We start from the raw sequence: 21,046 nt of genomic DNA, 5'->3' as shown, positions 1-21,046 counted from the left end.
TGTCTATGTCAATTGAGGTAGTTGTATCACATTTTCATAGCTTGCATATTGATATCAATAAACAATTTGAAGCAAGTAAAGCATTATATAAACCTCAAGTTGTTTGGCATAAACAATACTTTGAATTTAATATTGGGGATTATGTTATATTGCAAGCGTGTAATGCTGGTCTTTTTAAAATTTGAAAGCATGTTGGTCAAAATGTCTATGTCAATGATCTTATATCACATTATGACCATCACCCTATTTTATTTGTTAAGGATTTCGATATTTACAATGGCTATTTTAACACTTTTGTTGATCCTTTTCTATCTCTACCTGAGAACTCCCACACCGAATCTTTTGCCATGTCTATTGGAATACCACCTGTCGCAGCACACAAAGATAAAATTGATGTAATTTTAGATGAACAGGTTGTGTTAACCATTGATGGAGAGAATCGGTGCTTCTTTAATTGTTGGGTAGATCAACGTTCTTATTGTGCTCCACATTATGCGCAATCATGTGAAGATTTTGGAGATGAGTTGCAAGAGTACTTGTTATTTGGAGTCCAATGTCGGTACTTGATTACAAAGAAAGATCGTCCTCCTTGGTTGGATCATATCCTTGAGGATAAGCTACAACTATCCTTGTTATCATTTGTGGAGTTTCGGTATTTGGTCATCGAGAAAGATCGTCCCCCGTGGCATGACTTGGAGCCTTTTGCATCAGATTCAGTGCAACATTCTGCTTCATCTACTCGACGGGGTTGAGTTTTTCTCCCACCCCGGGAGAATTGATGCGAACATCCATTTATTATTTATTTTCTATTTGGACTATTAGTTATATTTTATTGGGACTATTGTTTATGTTTTCGTTATTGGACTTGTTTAGTGGGTTTAGCCCAAGCCCTTCTCTTTAGGGTTTGTGTTCTGCTATTTATTTCTGTTATGTTTCTCATTCGAGACAGTTGATGATGAATTTGATGAAATAAAGAATTGGCTTCAGCCGTTTCTCCTCTCTCCCCGCCTCTGCCTTCTTCTTCTCCTCTCTTCTCTCTTCTCTTCTTATTATGTTTACTGAGTTATTCTACATCAGAACCACAGGGAATTGGAAGGAAATAAACTAGTCTATGAGTAGTGAACGGTTGGTGGAAATACGATGGAGAAGAAAACTAAAGCGTTGGCGATTCACTTCAGATAAATGAGTAGAAATTACTCTTGATCTTTTATTTAACTCATATGAAATATGGAAGATAAAACATTAATCGCAAATATACTAAAAGATAGATCTTGATAATTGTTTGAGAGAATATGTCAAAATAAGTTGGTGTGTAGAGATTATCTAACCATTTATTGTGCCAAAATTGTCAACAATAAATCAAAGTCTTTAACAAATCAAAATCATTTGTAGAACAATACTTCAACCAAGTAAGAAGATGAATATTGAAGAACAAAATGAAATATCAAAGACAATACTACACATTCCCCAAAGTTTTACCCCTAGCTCTAGCTAATGGTTTAGAAATACATAATGAAATGTTACAAAGAAAATGAAGGAAATTAGAATATGATGGAGAGGAATTGATGCCCTAAAAATCTTAGCCAAGGTCCCCTTTTATAGGCAAAGGAACATCCAAAATGCAAGTGGACAATGCAACTTATTTCTGTCCAGCTTCAAGACAGCTGGAACGTGCAACTTGATGCCAATTTTCAGATACTTTGTGCCGTGAATTTGGAATCTTGATTCACAGATAAATTGTTTTCAATTGAGTTATCTTTCCATTGGTTCATATTTTACGTCCATTGGATCTCTAAAACTCCAGATATGGTTAAAACACTGAGTGCTGCTTTATGTAGAAAAGCTGTATCTGGCAGATAACAAGTTGGACTTTACACGGTAATTTTGGCTGCCTTGTGATACGAATTTGACTTCTTGCAAAGCATAAAAGTTGTAGATACATGTCTTATCTTTCCAATCCAACTTGAGTCACCTTGATTCAATGTCTGTAGATCAAGTTATGATCGTTTTACAGACAGCTGCTTCTTGCTTGAGACAGCTTACTATTCTTGACTTTTCAACATTTTTTCCTCCACTTGCTCCACTTGTTCTACCTTAGAAATACATGTGAAATACATCAAATAAATACTCTTTCAAAAGTATAATACTCATGCCAACATGTATGTAAATACATATTTCAATTAATTGCATTTTTAACCATGTATTTATGGAAATTGAATTTACAGCCAGAGAATTGAAATTAGAGACTAACATTAGTGAATTTAAACAAATTGAATGTAAAATACCTTATTTATGATATATCTTTGAAGCATTTTTTGACTCGCAAGTAGTAAACTCGGAAGTCCGAGGTCGAACCACAGGGAATTGGAAGGAAATAAATTAGTCTATGAGTAGTAAATAGTTGGAGGAAATACGATGGAGAAGAACACTAGAGCATTGGGGATTCACTTGGGATAAATGAGTAGAAATTGCCCTTGATCTTTTATTTAACTCATATGAAAATCAAATAAGGAGTGATCTCATATGAAAAATAAAACATTAATCACAAATATACTAAAAGATAGATTTTGACAATTGTTTGAGAGAATATGTCAAAATAAATTGTTGGAATGTAGAGATTATCTAAGCATTTATTGTGCCAAAATTTGTCGACAATAAATCAAAGTCTTTAACAAACCAAAACCATTTGTAGAACATATACTTCAACCAAGTAAGAAGATGAACATTGAAGAATAAAGTGAAAGATCAAAGATAATACTACACATTCACCAAAATGCTTTAAAGATATATCATTTATAAGAACAAGTGGAGGAAAAAAATGTTGAAAAGTTAAGAATGGTGAGCTGTCTCAAGCAAGAAGCAGCTGTCGTTAAAATGATCATAATTTGAGTTCCAGACATTGAACAAAGGTGATTCAAGTTAGGTTGGAAAGATAAGGCATGTATTTACAACTTTCATGTTTTGCAAGAAGTCAAATTCGTATCACAAGGCAGACAAAATTATCGTATAAAGTCCAGCTTGTTACCTGTCGGATATAGCTTTTCTACCTGTAAAGCAGCACTCATTGTTTTTGTCATATCTGAAGTTTTAGAGATCCAATGGACGTGAAATATGAACCAATGAAAGATAACTCAATTGGTAACAATTTATCTGTTGATCAAAAATTCAAATTCACGGCACAAAGTATCTCAAAATTAGCATCAAGTTACATGTTCCAGCTGTCTTCAACTTGGACATAAACAAGTTGCATTGTCCACTTGCATTTTGGATGTTCCTTTTCCTATAAAAGGGAACCTTGGCCACGATTTTGAGAGTATCAATTCTTCTCCATAGTTTCCTTTATTTTTTTTGTAACATTTCATTATGTATTTCTAAACCATTAGCTAGAGCTATGGGTGAAACTTTGGTGAATGTGTAGTATTGTCTTTGATCGTTCACTTTATTCTTCAATGATTACTTGGTTGAAGTATATGTTCTACAAATGGTTTTGATTTGTTAAAGACTGATTTATTGTTGGCACAATAAATGCTTAGATAACCACTATTTACCAACAATTTATTTTGACATATTCTTTCAAACGATTATCAAGAACTATCTTTTAGTATATTTGCGATCAATGTTTTCTTCCATATGAGATCACTCCTTAGTTGATTTTCATATGAGTTAAATGAAAGATCAAGGGCAATTTCTACCCATTTATCCAAAGTGAACCCCAACGCTCTAGTGTTTTTTTCCATCGTATTTTCGTCAACCATTTACCACTCATAGAATAGTTTATTTCCTTCCAATTCCTTGTGGTTGGACCTCGGACTTCCGAGATTACTACTTGCGACAACCTGCACTTGGGTTTGCAATCTTAAAGTAAACTAGAATATGATGAAGAGGAATTTATTCCCTCAAAATCTTGGTCAAGATCCCCTTTTATAGGCAAAGGAACATTCAAAATGCAAGTGGACAATGCAACTTGTTTCTGTCCAGTTTCAAGACAGCTGGAACGTGCAACTTGATACCAATTTTCATATACTTTGTGTCGTGAATTTGGAATTTTGATCAACAGATAAATTATTGTCAATTGAGTTATTTATCTTTCCATTGTTTCATATTTCACGTCCATTGGATCTCTAAAACTCCAAATATGGTCAAAACAATGAGTGCTGCTTTATGTAGAAAAGTTGTAACTGGCATGTAACTAGTTGGACTTTGCACGGTAATTTTGGCTGCCTTGTGATACGAATTTGACTTCTTGCAAAACATGAAAGTTGTAGATGCATGCCTTATCTTTCCAATCCAACTTGAATCACCTTGGTTCAATGTGTGCAGATCAAGTTATGATTATTTTACCGACAGCTGCTTCTTGCTTGAGACAGCTCACTATTCTTGACTTTTCAACATTTTTTTCTTCCACTTGTTCTACCTTAGAAATATATCAAATAAATACTCTTTTAAAAGTATAATACTCATGCCGACATGTATATAAATACATATTTCAATTAATTGTATTTTTAACCATGTATTTATGAAAATTGAATTTACAGTAAGAGAATTAAAATTAGAGACTAACATTAGTTAATTTAAACAAATTGAATGTAAAATACCTTGTATATGATATATCTTTGAAGCATATTTTGACACTAATCAATGGAACAACACCTGTTGTCTCTAATGTTTTGATATATTCGCGTGTGAGCATTTTATATTAGAATATTAAAACTTTTGGCAACGTTGATGTTTTGGTTTAACGGTGAATCAACATTTCTTTGAGAGCTGGGATATTTTATTTTTAATTTTTTGGCTTAGTTCTCTCTTTTTGGTATATATCCAGAACTGATTTTTCACTGTGCATTATCATATGAATAGGTGGTTTTGAATAACGCCACCGTGGAGACTGACAACCCAGATTTGCGAGACCGTGCATACATATATTGGCGTCTTCTCTCGACTGATCCTGAGGTATGTAATTGCTTTATTTGCTTTAATTCTTAGCTTCCATTTTGTATTTATTTGGGATTTAAAAAATAATAAAAAATAAAAATAATTAGAGCTTTGCATTATCAAAATGTAATTGTTTTACGTCCTCCAGCACATTACGCTTAGCATTCTCCCCTTTATTATACTTATCTTGTGATGCGTCAGACACGCTGAATTTTATCTCAGTTTATCCTTTTGTTTTGTAAAGATTTTTCACTCCTACACCACCACTTTTAGCATTGGAGGAATGGGATCCATTTCAGTAATTAGCTTGCAGTCTATCACAAGCCCCCAGATGCATTTGTAACCCATGTGAAGACTATCCAGAAAATTGAGGAAGAAGATTTTCCCGAGGGAAGTGAAGGAGGATATTCCGAATCGCCTTCCCATGCAGCTGATGCATCACCACCGCCTACTACCGCAAGTAGTGCTCAGTATGCTGCTGCACAAGCTGTGCCTGCAGCTCCTGCACCTGTGCCAGATTTACTTGACCTGATGGGAATGGATAACAACAACAATGCTATTGTATCTGCGGATCAGCCTGCAACCCCTGCTGGGTATGTATTTTAGGATTCCAATCTTATTGGTGGAATACATTTCCAACTTGTATAAAGAGTTTTCTTGGATACATACCAAATGTCATCTGGAAATTGCTATAGAATCCTTTTTTTTCCCTTTTTCTTCTTCTTCTTTTTGTTTGGGGTGGGTGGGTGGGGTGGGGTGGTGTATATTCGTCTGTTTTGAATTCCTCAAGGATGTGCTTCACAGAAACGCTGATATAGTTATCACTTTGATTGCAGACCTCCTTTGCCTGTTCTATTACCGGCATCTACTGGTCAAGGTCTACAAATCAGTGCACAACTGGTACGAAGAGATGGGCAGATATTTTACAGTATGTTATTTGAAAACAATTCCCAGATTCTCCTTGACGGTTTTATGATTCAGTTCAACAAGAATACATTTGGCCTTGCTGCAGGTGGACCCCTCCAGGTTATTATTACTTCTGGTTAAGAGTGATATTTTTCTTTTGCTTTCTTCTTTCCTTAATTGATATATTTTCAATCAGGTTCCTCCGCTGCAACCTCGAACATCTGCGAGCACTCTTCTGCCTATGGTTTTGTTCCAAAACATATCCCCTGGTCCTCCAAACACGCTTCTGCAGGTGGCTGTGAAAAATAATCAGCAACCTGTATGGTACTTCAATGACAGCAACGTTTCATTGCTGGTCTTCTTTACCGAGGAAGGAAGAATGGAACGTTCTGCTTTTCTTGAGGTAAAATTTTGATTTCATAGACTCGCGAGAATTTTCCATTAAAATGTCTGATAAGTTGTTTGTTAATTATTTGTGGAAATTGTCGACTTCACAATTAACATTCCAGACATGGAAGTCTTTACCTGATTCAAACGAGGTTTCAATAGACTTGCCCGGGATTGTAATAAACAGCGTAGACACAACCTTAGAACGGCTGGCTGCATCCAACATGTTCTTTATTGCCAAGCGCAAACACGCAAATCAGGAGGTGTTGTATCTTTCAGCTCAAATTCCTCAAGGAATCCCTTTCTTAATTGAACTTACGGCAGTTATCGGAATCCCTGGTCTCAAGTGTGCAATCAAGACTCCAGGCCCAGAAATGGCCCCTCTATTCTTTGAAGCCCTTGAGAGACTACTCCGGATTTAAAATGTCAATTCCGTTGTTGTCTTCCTCGTTTTTTTTCCCAACTAGTCCTGGTTTTTCTCGTCAGTTGGAGGTACGTTTTTTAATATTCGTAATTTTTTTACTATTCGGTTTCCAGGTTTAGTTCCTATTCTACAAGCTCTATTTGGTGAATTTTCATTGTTTGATGTATCAATATATGTTGCATAGATTTTTTAACATATATCTAGAAATTGCAGATCTGTGAGTTTTTCTATTAGGGTTTTCTTGTGTCTGTACAAAATCACTGTAATGTGAATCGAGGTTTATACTACTGATTCCTATTTGGTACTCTCTTATTCAAGGGATCTATATGTTGGGGGAATATAGATTTTGTTTTGAAGGTGTAAACAATTTGTGACAATAGTTAAAAAAATGCGGGAACAATGTTAAACCAAAAGAAAATGGTAGAAACAAAAGTAGGGAAATCAAGAAAGGAAATGGGAAGAAAAGATTCGAGGAAAGTGTTTAAAGCTTTGTCTTCAAGACAAATTTTGCTTGCAACAGTGCTAATGGAGTTATGGTAATTGTTTTTCAAGATACAATGGAGAGTTCCATCTAATAGATGCACATCAAACTACAAATTCAAAGCGAACTGAACAAAATGATCCTTACAGAAAAGATGGTTTTTTGTGGAAGAATCAAAGAGAATGAATTGGGATGACTTATTGGCGTTTGAGGGGGGTCCAATTCATAAAAGGTGAGAGGTGGTAGTTGAAGAGGCGTTTCAAAACTCAACATCTTTCAGTAAGGATTGTTGCCTTTCGGGCTGCTCGCCTATCGTCTGCTCGCCAATTGTGTGCCAAAATTAGAAAGCCTGGAGCTCAATGGGAGCTAGGATGCCGCTCCAGCGGCAATCTTAGGTGCTGAAATTCGATTTTTTCCTTCCAACTTTAGACCATAATTTTTCATTTGCCAGGATTTATTTTTTAGATTTCAAAGATATTACGATCTACTTGATGAGTAAAATAAATTAGTCTATTTATTTTTTATAATTTGACTATCGGTTCAAATCAGAATATTTGACACAATCACTTTTTCATAGTTTTATTCTTAACCAATTTTATTTTATAAAAACCAATTTCCAACAATTCTCCACACGAATGAAAATTTCAGATATACAAATAAATATGCAGACACTAGTAGAGAGATGAGTGGAAAAACATTGCACTAAGAGAGGTAGTCTCTGGCCCTGAACCTTCCTCTAGTGGAATACTATTGAATTTACTTAACTAATTGTTGAAGGCTATGTCTTGAACCATTCAGTTATTAGTATAATTCAAGACAAGAGTACTCACACAAATGTCTTCCCTAAATCATTCCGATTCTTATGATTGTGTTCATTTTAACTATTAACCACTCTTGGGTTTCATAAGTGTTTTATAGAATTTTAGCCTTGAACAATTTTCATAAAAGAGGCTCCCACTTCATAATTACATAGGTGACCTCCTCCTAAGAGTATTTTGTCCGACTCCACTTGACTTAATCAAGTTATAGAAATCATTAAAAGCGTGAGCTGACCTTTCAACATTATGCAGAAAGCACCTTGATTATCATTGGAATGAGTAAGAATCATTTCCTAAGTGCTACATGGAATCTTCATAACTGAGTTATCCTATAGAACCAAGTTCTTGGGATCTCCATTCAACAAGGTAAGTTGCCATTACAAAAACTCTTGCATAGTAGATTTTAAATATCCTTCCCTTCGATATATTTGATCTCTCAGTAAGCGTTTCGTCAACGGATCCGCAATGTTCTTCTTTGATTTCACATAATCAATGATAATAATACCATTCAACTGGTTAATGGTGTTGTATTTACAATGTATGTGTCTAGATTTACCATTATACATATTGTTTTGTGTCCTTCCAAAAGTCGATCACTATCACAATGTATACTTATTGCAGTTATCAGCTTGGGCCAATATCGAATGTCTTCCAAAAAGTGACGAAAACATTTTACTTCTTTACCAGCTTTGTCTAAAGTAATAAACTCTGATTTTGTTGTTGATCGGACTACACAAGTTTGTTTTGTGGACTTCCAAGACACAGCAACGCCACCAATGGTAAAGACATAACCAATTGTCGACTTGAAGTCCTTCATATCGAATATTCAATTTGCATCACAATACATTTCAATGCCATAGGATATTTTCTGAAATGTAATCCAAATGTCAAAGTATGTTTTAGATACCTAATAACCCTATTCAAAGCCTTCCAATGATCATAGCTTGGATTGCTCGCGAATCTACTAAGTTTATTCACAGCAAATGTTAAATCCAGTCTAATGCAATTCATAATATACATTTGACTACCTATAGCCTGTGAATGCTTTAGTTGAAATACCGATTCACCCTTCTTTTTTACTAAATGTAAGTTTAAATCAATAGAGGTTTTCACTGGATTTTTCTCATTTACATTAAAATTCTTAATCAACATAATGAGATTGGAAAAGTACAATTCCTTCAGATGTTCTAGAGATCTTAATCCCTAGTATTACATCAACTACACGTCTTTCATGTCAAAATGTTTTTAAACATTTTCTTGGTGTTCAAGGTTATATCATGACTATTGCTCATAATTAACATGTCATCAACATATAGATATACAATTACATAGGCTTTCAGTGTGTGTTTTATGTATGTACACTCGTCACAGTCGTTAATTTGAAAACTATTTGACAACATAATTTTGTCAAATTTTTGGTGCCATTGCTTTGAAGTTTGTTTCAACTCATATAAGGATTTAAAGAATTTACAAACTTTTTGTTCTTAGGAACAAGGAACCATTCAAGTTGCTCTATATATATTTCTTCTTTTAACTCACAATTCAAAAATGTCGTTTTCACGTCCATTTGATGAATATTAAGGTTATGCAATGTAGTGATTGCAATCAACAATCTTATCGAAGTGATTCTAGTCACAGGTGAGTCAGTATCAAAGAAATCAAGTCCTTCTTTTTGTCTATATCCTTTGACAATCAATCTAGTATTATATTTATCAATGGATCCATCCGATTTTAATTTCTTTTTGGAAATTCATTTATCCTCTAAAGGTTCATCTTTGAGTGGTAAATCAACTAACTCTCAAGTATGGTTTTAAATTATAAAATCTATAAATCAACTAATTCCCAAGTATAGTTTTGCAATATAGAATATATCTATTGATAGTTTCTTTTTAATGCGGTGCTTTCAGTGTAAACATTGCTTCATTAAATGTTTTTGGATCATCTTTTTACCATCTAGGTTAGAAAATCGGGACCATATGAAGTAGATGTTCTAATCCTTTTAATATGCATTGGTTCTCCATTGTTTGTAGAAGTACCATTTGTAGTTTCATAAGTTCTCTTATTCGAAATTACAATTTTCTTGTCTTTGCACGGAAAGATATTTTGAAAAAATGAAACATTTCTCGATTTTATTATGGTGCCTTCATGTATGTCTTGAATATCGAACTTATGAACAAGAAATCGATATACACTACCATTATTGGCATATCCAATAAGTATACAATCAATTGTCTTAGATACAATTTTTACTTGTTTCGACTTTGATACTTCAACATTAGCCAAACACCTCTACGCTTTCAAGTTTTTATAAAAAGAATGATAACCTTTTCATAATTCATGTGGACATCCATTTTCTTTTGAGGCAATTTATTTAGAATGCTATTTGTAGAAAGTGTAGTTTCTACCCACATTTTGCTGAGGCTGCTCCGAACTAATCAACATTGCATTCATTATCTCTTTAAGAGTTTGATTTTTGCATTTAGTAACACCGTTAGATTGAGATGAGTAAGGTTCCATTCTCTGACAAATAATGTCATGTTCGGAACAAAATTTTTCAAGTAGCATTGTATTTTCTTATTCTATTACTTCGAATATTCTTTATTCATTTACCAAGTTAATCCTCAAATCCCGTCTTATAATATTTAAAAACATCTAAGGCTTTATTTTTGCTTCTTAACAAACATATATAATAATATTTTGTACAATTATCAATGAAAATAATAAAGTATTTCTTTTCACCTTTAATTTGAAAAAATTTCAAATCACATATACCGATTTATATTAATTATAAAGGTGTGGTGTTCTTTTAAACCCAATGAAATGGTGTTTTAGTCAATTTTACCTCAACGTAAAGGTAACATTTTGTAAGTGTTATGCCCGATATCTAATCGATTTATGTTGTAAACACTTTTTATATGTTTAATGCATTTATTTTTTGCAAGATCTATTATTTATTCAAATTAATATTCTGATAAATAATATTAAATAATAGAGTCTGAAGATTAAGTTTAAGTGATTTGTTAATCACAAGGAGTTGTGATTGTGAGATACAAATTACATATGATTGAATCTTGAATAATCCATGGTCGTAAGTAATAACGAGATTTGGATATCGTTATTACGGATAGACCATAACGTGTGGCATTTCTTACTTGTGAAGTAAGTAGTTGATTTCACGAGCTAAAGTGTGATGACACTTAAATGAACACGTTGATGTTTTGTTAGAGAACGAAACATTGGAGACCCGCTAAAAGATTCCACATGGATAACTATCTGAGTGTCAGTGGTTAATCTCTAATGTTCGGTAGTGAAATTGTCCTTTGCCTTGAGGTCGTCATAGTGCCTTGTATGAGGACAGTCATGCTTTGATGGTGTTGGATGTTACTCCGCCAAGGACTGCTAATATGATATCGTTCGGGTATGTCAAAAACATATGAAGGTTGTGAATGATCAATAGAGGATTCGTCACTCTTAGATAGTAAGAGATTGTGATCTTCATTTCTTTCAATTAAATCGATAACGAAATCATTGGCCAAGATATACTCATAAGTCGAAAATGAGTTGTCGACTCACATTGACTTAATAATAGAATGAAAGATATAATCGATAATCAAGATTGACACACTTCCATATCTCGTAATTGATCAGATCATATTGACGAATGGATTATAGTTTCACAGTAAACGAACAAATTTGGTTTTGTCATACCATGTGACATTTTTCGTCACATATGTTGCGCTGATACATTGCTCGATGTCAATCTGGGACGACGAGTGTGAATTGGTGATAAATTAAACAAGCATTTTAATTTATCAATTTTTGATTAGATAAAATAATATTTCACGTTGTTAGGCATTGTGGTCGGGAACCTAATGGGTCATACACAAAAGAGAATTGGAAGTTTACAATTTGCAAATTAATTAAATTAACAATTGTTGGATAAATTAATTAATTTGGTTGATTATTTATAGGCCCAAATTAATTAATTAGATTAATTAATTTACAGACCAAATTTAATTAAATAGATTAATTAAATATTGGATCAGACCAAATCAAACCCGTTTGGGCTTATCTAAATACATGGCTAGGATTTTCAATCAATAGAGAATCTCATAATTCTTGCTAGCACAAGAGAAGAAAATCCTGGTCGCTGCAGTCTATTCTCTGTGTGAAATTAATTGGACGCTAGATAATTGAACAGTGTGGGAGGCAGATCCAAGTTACTGGAACAAAGATTAAGCAAAGGAGTTTGCAAATCTATGAAAATATATAACTTTTTTCACAGTTTCTATCTAAATACAAAGATGAATCCTAGTGGAAATTGAAATTGTTTTATTTCCGCTGCGCATGTTTAAGTAAATTTCTAACACATTTATGTTTAAGATCGAACTTAAGCATTGGTATCAAGCATAAATTCATAAGTTCACGCATAGATTTGTAATTTGCATGTCATAATCGATTTTACCATAAACAAGATAACTCAAGTATATAATTTAAACTTTTATTAATAATGCTTTGCTTGGGTACAATAGTAAAAAGTAAAAACGTTCATTTTGAACATTCAAATACGGAAGTATCTTTTACCAACATACATCTCATTCTTAGTGAGTTCAAATGTATCGAATACAAACACTAATTTACAGTTATTTTTGCTAAGTAGAGACCCGATACAAGGTTCACACGTAGGACATTGTTGAGGACGATTTCTTTGCCGAAAGTCATCTTCAGAGTAACCTTCTCTTGTCCTTTGACTTTGAAACTTGCTAAATTTCCCATAAAAAGTTGTTTTCAAATCAATTCTTTGTAATTTGAGAACATTGTTATGTCTACACAAATGTGGCCGGTAGCACTAGTATCAACCTACAATTCTCTTGGATTTTCAACGTTGTTGCATTTAGAAACAATCGCAGACAAATTCATTTCTTGTATCCCTTCAGATATGGTGTCTCTTTCAATCACATTTGCTCGTGTACTCTTCTTAAGCTTGCGACATTAATTAGATCGATGTTTTACTTTACCACAGTTGTAGCAGTTGTCTTTGAATTTCTTAGCATTCTTAGTGTTGTCTCTCTTTGGTGCACCATTCGCTTTTTGTTTATCCTTGGAATGTATTTCACCATTTTGGCTTTGGCTTGCCCAAGTTGAACAATAGACTCTCTAGTCGAATAATAAGTTCTTCCAAGTCCATCCATGCGCTTGTACTCGAGATAGTTTTCAAAATCTCTCCATAGAAGAGGGAATTTTTCGATGATAGCCGCAACTTAGAATGATTCACTCAACTTCATTTTATCAGCGTCAATGTCAAAATGTAGAACATATAGTTCTTGTACTTTTTCTTCAAAGAAATCCAAAGTTCCTTGGCTGCTTCCATAGCATTATACACACCATAGAGTGTGTTGTCCAATCCATTTAAGAAATAATTTTTGCAAAAAAAATAAAATTGAGTGTTTCTATCATCCAACGCAATAATCAATTCGTGATTATTCTCCCATTCTTTTACCACAAAAGGATTTTCGGACCCTAAACCTTGCCCAGTTCAAAATGGGGAAATAAAACATCTTTTGTTGTCATCTCTTGAAATCCACTCCGCTAAATTTCTCTGATTTATTTATTTATTATTCACATGGGATTGGAGTATTTTGAAGTGGTATAGCCAAAGGTGGAACCACATTGTTTGTTCCATTTACTATTTGAATCGAAGTAGTTTGAACAATGTTCATTTCTATAACACAAACAGAAGCTCAACACAATAATAACAAGAATGGAGCAGCACTTAATGCTTACTCCAAAAATGAAAAGAAATGGGTTTTGAACCAAACAAAAAACAAATTTCGTCTTAAAATTGTTGGGGAAATATGGTATATTGTTTTGAAGGTGTAAATAATTTATGACAAAAATTTAACAATGTAGGAACAATGTCAAACTAAAGTAAAATGATAGAAACAAAAGTAGGGCAATAAAGAAAAGATCCAAGGAAGTCTTTAACACTTTGTCTTTAAGATGAATTTGCCTTGCAACGATGCTATCGGAGTTGATGATACAGCAGAGATTTCCTTATAGTAGAAGCACTTCAAATTATAAGACCAAAGCTAATCGAATTGAATTTTCTCTCTACACAAAAGTTGGTTTTATATGCATGTTTGGGAGTGATTTTGCAAGAATTTTGATTCAAGGATCAAAGAGAATGAATTGGGATGATTTAATGGCGTCCAAGGGGCCAATTATAGAAGGTGAGGGGTTGTTGTTGGAGAGACACGTCCCAAAGCTTAGCATCTTTCTTCAAGGGTCACATCCCTTCAAGCCTCTCACCCCTCAAGTGCCAAAATTAGAAAGCCTAGCGCTAGTTTAGCATCGGGATGCCACTCAAGTGGCAGTCTTATGTGCTAAAATTCAATTTTCCTTCCAATTTTGGACCACAATGTCTCATTCATTTGAAATTGGTTTTGAGATTTCAAATGTACTACGATCATATACTCGACGGGTAGAATGAGTTATTCTATTTATTTTTATAATTTTACTATTGAATCAGAATATTTGGCAGAATTTGACGCAAAGTTTTCACTTTTTCATGATTTTATACTTGACCAATTTTATCTCATTTAAACCAAATTCCAACACCATATAACTCAAGCTCCAATAATTCAAGTTAATAACGGTTTCTTGCCCAACTAGGGTCGGTCCACTATCATTAAATCTCCCAACCAAAGGCTCAATATGTAAATGGGACACTTTTAAGTTTGCTCAATCAAGTGGATCAAATGTCATTCCAATCAATCATGCTACATAGACATAATGGATAACATAATACTTAACATAATGTTACATGACAATATATTACTAGATTGTTTAAAACACGGTCAATTTTTTCAACCAATCACATTTTGTCAACACCGATTATGTCAATCGTTAAATCATTTACTTTTAGGTAAAGTAGTATTATTCCATGCCAACAAGAGATTATCCCGCCTTCCTAAAAGAATAATGTGGTAAGGAATCTTTTGGCTTGTAATTTATGTGGTGAATTCGTAGTATTCTTTGAGATATTATGCGTTCAATACGTCATTCCCTTTTGACCTTCCCCCTTTGTTGCCGTTCATGGGCACAAAAAGAAAAGTTGGTGCACAATCTTTGTGCTTGTAAAGAAGCCCTTGTTTTTTAAAATGAGAAAATTAACACTCATTATATACTTACTACACTACTAGACACTATGTTTGATATACTTAATCTAATTATTGACGTCAAAATCCGTCAACAATCCAAATGTGTGAGATTTTCCGACATGCAAAAATGCCCAAGCACAAACCTAGCACTACAGGCCAAAGTAGGCTAGCAGTTTGAGTATGATGTACATAAAAACTATTACTTAAAAAAAGAAGGTTGAACCCCAACCTTCAAGGTTCCCACCGCCCGCCCCTAAAACTTTGTGAGGGAGGTAAATTGCGGGATATGCCCCAACGGGTTAGGAAACAAGAGTCAGGCCCGATCCTGGGCCGAGGCAAATGAGGTCTCCGCTTCAGGCCCAAGATCTTAGGGGGCCCCATTTTCGCCCCTTTTTTTTTAGTCCATCAAGCCCAAATGAAATGCCCAATCCAATAACTAAACCAATCCCAACCCAACAATCCATTTAGACATAAATCCCAACCCACCAATCCATTTATCCAAATCAAATCCAATCCATTTCCCTAAATTCCCAAATAATTCATCTGAAAATTCATATGAACTGCCTCCGACTTTCACGACTGTGACTCCACCTTCACTCCCCTCTCAACAGTGACACAATGACGTGAGTGACGGTGAGTTCACCACGAATCTTATCTACCTTGTCCCTTCTTCTGGCTTCTGCTTCTGCCGCCAAGTCACCGAGTTCGCTACTCGCCTCCGCAGGACCGTAGGCTGCAGGTCCGCGTCCGCCGACCACAGTCCAAAGAAATCACCTTCCCTCTGCACTTCGCAGCTCCACTACACTGGCACACAGACTCGCAGAGCCCGGCTCTGGCTGGCGTTGTATGTAGTAATCTTCTTCACATTGTAGATTCGATTTTTTGCCATTTTTTTACTAGTTGATAAATTGTTGATTTTGTTTGTTTGATCCTGAGCATTTTCTTGCTTTGATGTTTCTTTACATTTATAGATCTGCTATCTAGTTCAACTATAGGGTAATGATCTATTCCTAATGCTATCTTTTCTCATTCATTTTCTTTTTGGGTCTATCGATTATGATGAAATGAGGTACTGATTTTTACTATATGTGGAGATTTCATTTTTATTGTAATTTTCAGTATGATGGATGACATTTCATTAAAATGTTAATGATTTCAACATTGATTTGGTTGATCGGGTTTGTGTTGTAAATCTCTAGATACATGACAAAGCAAAGAAGTTCTCGTATCAAACTGGAGTAAAGGTTGTGGTTGCTTATGGTGGGGCACCAATTTTCCAGTAGGTTCGAGACTTTTTACATCTGAAACTGAAATTGTTATGTTGTTTTGACATTGGCTATTAATTTATCTTAACATCCTTTGGCTAAATTCTGATCAATGTATTTGTTGATTGTAATGTTAGAATGGTTTAAGTAGATTGTTAGATTATAAGGTAATGAAATTAGAAAGCCTACATGATGGCTCCATAGGCGTCTTGTTGAGGTAATTGACATGTATTAGTGATTTTTATATTTCTTGCAATGATGTTTTGTCATTCTAAGATACTAAGATACTACAAGTAATTTTTATTTTTTTATGTTCTACAATTTCAATTTTTGTGGTTAACTAGTGAGGATAGTAATATCATTATCTTTGGAATGGAGTTTCCGTCCTTGCCTACTTGATTGTCTTCTATAATGAAAGTGTCTATCTCTGCTTTCTTGAGTGCCTTTGGTAAGTGAGCACATGTTTAATTTGCAAGCCAAATACAATTTCATTATATGTAGTTTTCGTCTTTCTCTGTTCGTAAAATTAATTAATCATTACTTGACAAGGATGTGGTTTAAGGAAATCTATGATTATGTTGGTAAAATTAGTTGATCATTTATATTATGTATATTTATTAACGATTTTCAACTCATGTCAAGAAGCAAGTTTGTCGTTCTTATTTTAGTGAAACTGTGCATACAATTTGTAGTCAGATTTAATTTTTGTTATGTTGTTTTATTTGTACTATTTTGAATAAATTTTGACAAAATGTGTGAAAATACATTAACCATATTACTTATTTTTGTGATTTGTAGGGATTTTTTGATTATTTTTTTTGATAGCTAAAATGTTGATTAGAGAAGTAAATTTCTTGATATATGGATCAGTTATTTTGTAATAGTTTAACTAGTTATTTTGGAATAGTAGTCTATATTTTGGCATATTGTATTGGACCAGACTCAAGACTTTCTTTCGTTGAATTTATGGAAAAGATGATTATATATGTGTTGATATATGATTTTGTTCTTTAATTATTTGTGTTTGGTGATCAAATAAATATATATTTTTTCAAAAAATTAAATGGACATTTACGGCATGCATGCATTTTCTACTTTTTGGTCAAAATTTTTAGCTATATAGAAATCTGTAAATTAATTGTTGTAGGTAATTGTTAGCATTTGAAACTGTAAATTAGATCTCTTAAAATAAAAATCTTAATATGAAATGAAATATTAAAGCATGATAATTCCAAATGAAGTTTCAAGTAACACCATAGGGAACAAAGGTAGAAATCTACCTCTGGACAAAAACGTACGATAACACGAGGAAAAGCTTTGTTCTCTATTTATTCATGTATAGACTACACCTCGCTAAAATAAAAAATTTCTTCTTTTACAAAAAAGGGGTACTTAATAGGCTCATACTGCTTAGATGTTGATAAAGTTACCTACTAAAGAAAAGTACAGGGTTGTGATACTGTAGTAAAGAATAAAAATCAAGTGAAAAAGAAGAGAGAAATTGTTTGTGACACTGTGACTGTGAAAAAAAATAAACAAAATATAGCAAAAGAGTGTTTAGATAGATTTGTAATTAGAAATATATAAATATGTATTTAAATTGATCGTTTGGTTAAATTTAAAAAAAAATTAACCACACATTTCATAAATTTTATAAATTGTCAATCATATATTTTATTAATAGTTATTTTAATTTATTAAATGTCTAATTTTTATTTGAAATCAAATATGAGCTTGATGACAACATTAATTGATATAGTTATTTCCTTACATGTTTCTTTTTGATATGCTAGAGCATCGTTGACACAATTGAAAAATTGAGATAAGCTTACCACTAGTTCAGAAAACGGGATCATTCTTAAGGGTGTAATTCCACAATTTTCGTCAAAATTTCACTTATCAGGTAAGCAATGGCTTACCCTAAGTTGTTATTGAAGAGATTGTAAATGTTTGAAGCCTTGTCGGCTTATATAATTGCAGCTTGGTCGACTTATATAATTGCAGTCTGGTCGGCTTATATGATTGATTATTGTAGGATGAACAATTGCACTGGCGCACGTAATAACTATATTGGAAACTATAAATGTGAGCTAATTGAGTTATTTTGTAATTGTTTTTTAGGCTAATCATTGGACATTACTACGCCTCCTAAATACGAGTCTGGTGCTCAAAAGAGGAAAAGAAAACGAAATGAAATTGCATTAATTCAAAGTGACAATGTGAATGCGTTGAATGAGGATAAGGATGAAGAAGTGAGTCAACCTACCGACGTTAACGAAGTAGATAATAAGGAAAAAGAAGTGATGAAGCCCGCCTCTAATAATGAAGAAGATGATAAGGAAGAAAATGGTTGCTTTTCTCTAAATTTGGATGATCCCGGGAATTGAAAAATTATTAATCAGAGAACAAGGAATTACTTAGTTGAAAGGGGTCTAAAAAGAGTTGATGACATCTCATTTCCAAAAGACTATACAAATAGACATTTCGATTCTTCACAATATAAGCGATTGCTACCAAATGGGAAAGCAATTGATAGAAGATGGCTAGTATATTCAGTGTCTATGGACAAGATCTTCTGCTTTTGTTGCAAGTTGTTTAAAACACCAATAAATGTGACAAAAGTTGACCAACTAGGTAATGATGGGTTCAAAGATTGGCATAATTTGCATCGGTCTATTAAAAGTTATGAAGGAAATGAGGAGCATTTACGTTGCATGACTAGTTGGATTGAATTGGAAAATAGGTTTCGATCAAAAACTACAATTGATAAAAGCGTTGAATTGTTGATTGATGCTGAAAGAGAATATTGGAGACATGTATTAACAAGGATAATCGCTATTGTTAAAAGACTTGCGAAAAATACATTGTCATTTCGAGGAGATGATGAGAGGGTACATGTTCAGAACAATGGCCTATTTTTAGAAATGGTCGAAATGGTTAGTGAATTTGATCCAGTAATGCAAGAGCACCTTCGGCGGACTAAAGTAAGAGAGATTCAATATATGTATCTTGGCAAAAAAATTCAAAATGAGTTAATACAGTTGTTGGCTAATCAAGTGAGAAGTTCAATTGTCAAGAAAGTTAAAGATGTAAAATATTTTGCAGTTATACTTGATTGTACTCCAGATGCAAGTCAGGAGGAGCAAATATCTTTAATTGTACGATTTGTAGATAATTCGTCTAACTTACCTACAGTTCAAGAACATTGGCTAGAATTTTTGAAGGTAGATGACACAACAGGACTTGGACTTGCAACCGAGCTTCAAAAGGCTTTGATAAAAATTGATCTCGATATTGATGACATTAGAGGGCAAAAGTATGACAACGAATCTAACATGAGTGGGAAGCACAAAGGTGTGCAAAAAAGAGTCCATGAAATGAATCCCCAAGCTTTCCATACTCCATGTGGCGCTCATAGTCTAAATCTAGCATTATGTGATATGGTGAACTGTTGTTCCAAAGCTGTATCCTTCTTCGGAGTGATACAACGCATCTACACATAGTTTTCCTCTTCTACCAAGCGATGGAAAATTTTCAAAGATAATGTACAAGGATTGACAGTGAAGCCATTGTCACAAACACGTTGGGAAAGTCATGTTGAAAGTGTGAAGCCTATAATGGAGCAAACTACACAGATAAGAGATGCATTACTTGATTTAGCAGAAAGTAATGAAGATCCTAAAGTGAAGAGTGAATCTGAGTCATTAGCAACACTTGAACTTCAAAATTTTGAGTTTTTGTTTGGCATGATAATCTGGCACAGATTGTTGCATGCTGTTAATATTGTGAGTAAATTTCTTCGAACCGAATCCATGGATATTGATCATGCTATCGACCTCTTGCAAGGACTTGTTTCATTTCTTGAAGAATACAGAGAAATTGGATTTGCTATTGCCAAAGATGAAGCGACAAAAAAGGCAAGCGAAATGGGAATTAAAACTGTATTTACAGAAAAACGCATAATTCGAAGAAAAAAATAATTTGATGAAAGCGGTAGTAATGAGGTAAAGCAATCAGTAGAAGAATCTTTTAGAGTTGAGTACTTTATTTTTATAATTGATCAAGCTCTATCTTATCTGAGAACCCGATTTGAACAATTCAAACAATATGATGATACATTTGGATTTTTGTTTAGTTTGAAAAGGTTAAGGGGTGCAACTTTTTCAAGTTTGTTGAACTCTTGTTTGAATTTTGAGAAATATCTTCGACATAATTGGCGTTCGGATATCAGTGGGGATGATTTATATTCGGAGTTACAAGTCTTGAGGTGTTATATACCAAGTAAAGCAACAAAAGCAATTGAAGTGCTACAATATTTGAAGCCATTGGATGTTTGTTTTCCAAATGCTTATATTGTTTACCAAATTTTGTTAACCATACCGGTTACAATTGCATTTGCAGAAAGAAGTTTCTCGAAATTAAAGTTGATCAAAACCTATCTCCGATCAACTATGTCGCAAGAAAGATTAAACGGGTTGGCTATGTTATCTATAGAAAAAGAAATGGTTGAACAGTTAAGTTATTCAGATTTGATTGATATTTTTGCCTCTAAAACAGCAAAACGAATAGTATTTAACTAATTGTTTGAAATTTTTGGTTTGATGGTTTATAATATAAATCGTTTATAATATATTTTGTTGTTGTTTTAATGTAAGTTTTTTAAGTTAGCAATG

The 21,046-nt window shown here is 33.6% G+C and overlaps 1 pseudogene; it reads left to right on the top strand.

Annotated features, from left to right (window-relative positions):
• The window catches only part of LOC111407583, a 21,556-nt pseudogene extending 14,595 nt beyond the window's left edge, over window positions 1-6,961 (top strand).
• Window positions 6,962-21,046: the final 14,085 nt, after the last annotated feature.

Source organism: Olea europaea, chromosome 13 (genome assembly GCF_002742605.1).
Source record: "Olea europaea var. sylvestris chromosome 13, O_europaea_v1, whole genome shotgun sequence".
In the NCBI taxonomy this organism is placed as follows: domain Eukaryota; kingdom Viridiplantae; phylum Streptophyta; class Magnoliopsida; order Lamiales; family Oleaceae; genus Olea; species Olea europaea.
This window is presented reverse-complemented; position numbering and strand designations above follow the sequence as displayed.